We start from the raw sequence: 3,474 nt of genomic DNA on the forward strand, positions 1-3,474 counted from the left end.
TGATTTTCTTTTAACGCTTTGGAAAAAATGCAAGTGGTCGCGGGCCTGAGCTTGTACTTTGAATCATCCGGCACTGCAATAGGCGCAGTTCTTCATCAAAGTCTAGAGTCAATTTTGCGTCAGGACAAGGGTGAGCTAGGAGAGTATTGTTTGCTAATTCTTCTTTGCACTTTTCAAAGGCATTGTTCGTCTTTTCATCCCAATTCAGCTGTGTTCTGTCGTTACAAACGTTTCCAGGACACATTTCGTGCAAAACTCGCTGATTTTCCGCAGCTTGAGGTATGAAACGCCGGTAAAAGTTGATGGTCCCAAGGAATCTTTTCAACTGTTTTACGTTTGAAGGTTTCGGAAAATCGGTCGAAAGCATCTCCTTCGGAGCCAATTGAATCAATGGTAAAACAATTCTTTACCAGAAGGTCGAGGGCATCGTCTCCTCCGGATCCGCAGGCGCAAATGTGGTAGCTATGGTACACGTTGGTATGGGTACGCTTTCCCGGACACGGACCGAACACGGTTCAGCCAAGACGCGTCTTTGTTGCCACTGGTTAGTTCTCGTAGCCTTCGGCGGTGCGGAGTGGTTGCCCTAGGTGACAGTTGTCGATGCCGATCAGTATCCTGGGCCGCACTTTCTCGTAGGACGCCAAAGGCAGTCCCTTGAGATGCTGGAATCGCTTCGAAAGATTGGCGCTCTCCCAGTCCCGACAACCTCAAGGAAAGCTGAACCGAATCCTTCTCGTCACGTGTGGTCTCCCCGGTCATTTGTATATACAACGGATTGTGTGTCTCGACAAAACCGAGATCGTCCACCAGCTCTCGGCGTGGCGTACGAGTCTACCGTTCCTCCAGGGCCATGTACCGTTACCGGGATGTAGCGGAAGATAACGTTTCCACCGTCCACCACGTGGGCATTGCAGCTAACATTTGTCCAGGTTGATGCGGGCTCGACTGCGTCGTCATGGAGTAATTCGTGGGGTGTGGAGTTGAAAAGATCCTTCTCGCATAGCTTTCGAGACCGGCACTGACCCGGCTGACGACCTAAGCACCGTCTGCAGAGCTTCCGGTTCTTCACGATCAACCAGCGTCCTTCAACGTCCAGCTGCCCAAACGTGCTGCAATCAGCGAGCTTATGGTTGCTGGTTGCACGCGGCGTATAGTATTTTGCCTTTCTTCTGCGCGTCATGAGGTGTCGGTTCTGGTGTTTCTGTAATAGTGTGCGTGTTAATGCGGCTCACCTGGTTGCGACGGTTGTGTTCTGATGCTTTGTCGTCGTGAAAAACCACCGACAAACTCGACGCCTGTACAAGTCGTTCCAGCCAGTGCTCGAGGTCCGTGAGCGTGATTTGTGGTAGGTCAAGGCGGTGATCGTTCCAGCGCAGTCGTTTCGTCGGTGGGAGCTTTTCAATGATCTCGTGGAGCAGTGTCGCGTTGCATTGGTACTCCCACAAGCCGCACGCCTTCACGGTAGCACACATATTTAAGACATAAACACACATAAATCCACCAGCGTCTCGGGTCGGGTTGCGTCCGGTGATGGCATCCTTCGTAGTTTTTGGACGAGGGAGTTCGCTATGACATCCGGTCGTCCAAACAGCATCCGGAGCATGTTGATCGCCCCGTCAAGGCACGAGGGCAGTAGCAAGCGCTACCTAACTGCATCCAATGCCTTGCCCTTTAGCGCCTTTTGAACCTGGAGGAGGTTCTCTTCCGGCGTGTATCCGCACAATTCTGTTGACCTCGTGTAGCTCGAGATAAAAACCGGCCACTCTTCCGGGGCGCCGGAAAAGGTCGGGAGCTCGCGAGTTAACCCTTGACGATCCGTCAGCTGGCTTGCTGTCAGGGTCGTTTGCTGTGCCCATGTGTTGTGCATCGTGTGTGCCTGCTGCGGAGAAGTGTGGAAATTGGGTGTTGGGGTTAAGTGCGATGCACTTAACGCGTACGATGCACTCGAAGTGAACGCGGGTGCGGCCGGGACGACGTTGGCCACGCTACCCATAGCGCGGGGCGCCTGTACTGATGATGCCGGTGGGCAAAATCTCGCCTGCATTCCGAAGTTATCGGGGTGACACCCCGCTCCCGACACGATGGACGCCCTTTCCCTCTCGAGGCGTTGCAGCTCGAAAGTAATCGCACGTAGTCGATCGAGCTCGATCGTCCTTCGATCGATTCCGGCAACCGCGGGCTGCGCTACGGAATGATCGTCCATCCGCTCGTTCGGTTGGAATAGAGTCGAGTTGGCCATGGGTAGCTCGACTATCCGGCCCTCCTGCTGTTCCACCGCTGCTTGCCGCTGTTCGGTGGGTTTGTGCTCGGTCGCTTCCCGCTGTCCGGAGCACGTTTCCAGGGCGGGATGGTCACTCAACATCTTTGTTTTACACAACCACGCGCGATTTCTTGGCAAATTTCACTTGCGAAAACGAATTTAAGTTTGCGAAAACTAATTTTGAACTGTTGGAACTACAACTTTCAGATTTCGAAGAAGTTCGAAGCGAATAATTATTTCAGACTTAGTCAACTGGCTCGTCAAAATTAGGTTTATTCACTCGTTTTTCTGATCCTAACCCCCAGTACCTTTCGGGTTTCCCTTTTATATTCCGTCCCGGTGAACCCCTGTGGGCTCCGGTTCAAACTTTGAACTATTAGTCCCGAGTGAGCGTCCCCGTTCTCACTCCTCACTTCTCACGCTGTCACGCATGCAGCCCTGTCGTTTTGACAGCTTTAAAGTTTTAATTTCCAAGTTTTGCAGTACTTAGAGTATCGAGTGCCTTATTTAAGTGTTCGAAAATGAATTTAGTAGACTTGGCAGAGCAAGAAATTGCAAAGTCATCCGCATATAGATATTTTGTGCAATTTCTCATGCTAGGAACGTCCGATGTGAAGATGTTAAACAGCAGAGGTGAAAGGACACTGCCTTGAGAATATTCTATTGAGTGTTGAGTCCCAATGTTTACCCGGTTTTGTCTATGTGACATGAAAGACTCTATTAATCTTCCGCAAAGTTTCTAAGACTAGTGTCAATAATTTGCTGACAAGTTAACGGTCTGCAAATTAATGACGTTCGATCGAGTGCAGTCGATGCCGGACGATCTGCTGACAAACGCGCGTCAACTAAATGTAGAGGGCGTTGGTATGTCGAAGGAGAATAAAGTAACGAAACTTGGTCATTCGCGAACCGCCACTTGCGGAAAGCTGACTAAATTTTTAGCCTTCTTAAAGTGCTTAAAAAATATCGACCGTGTCGCCTTTTCCTTGTGTGAAATCCGAAACGCGAATCGACAACAACTAGAATCAACAACCTTTTCAAAAACCTTGCCAAGGCAGCTGAGCAAGCTAATCAGTCTGTAGCTATTTGGTAGTGAGAGGTCTTTTCCTGATTTCGGTATGACAATAACTTTAGCTCTGTTCCATGCAGAGGTAAAATAGCCAAGTTTGAGACAACCATTGAAGATCAGGTTAAACAGTATGATCGCTTTTTTT

Source organism: Anopheles coustani, chromosome 2, assembly GCF_943734705.1.
Source record: "Anopheles coustani chromosome 2, idAnoCousDA_361_x.2, whole genome shotgun sequence".
Taxonomy (NCBI): Eukaryota; Metazoa; Arthropoda; class Insecta; order Diptera; family Culicidae; genus Anopheles; species Anopheles coustani.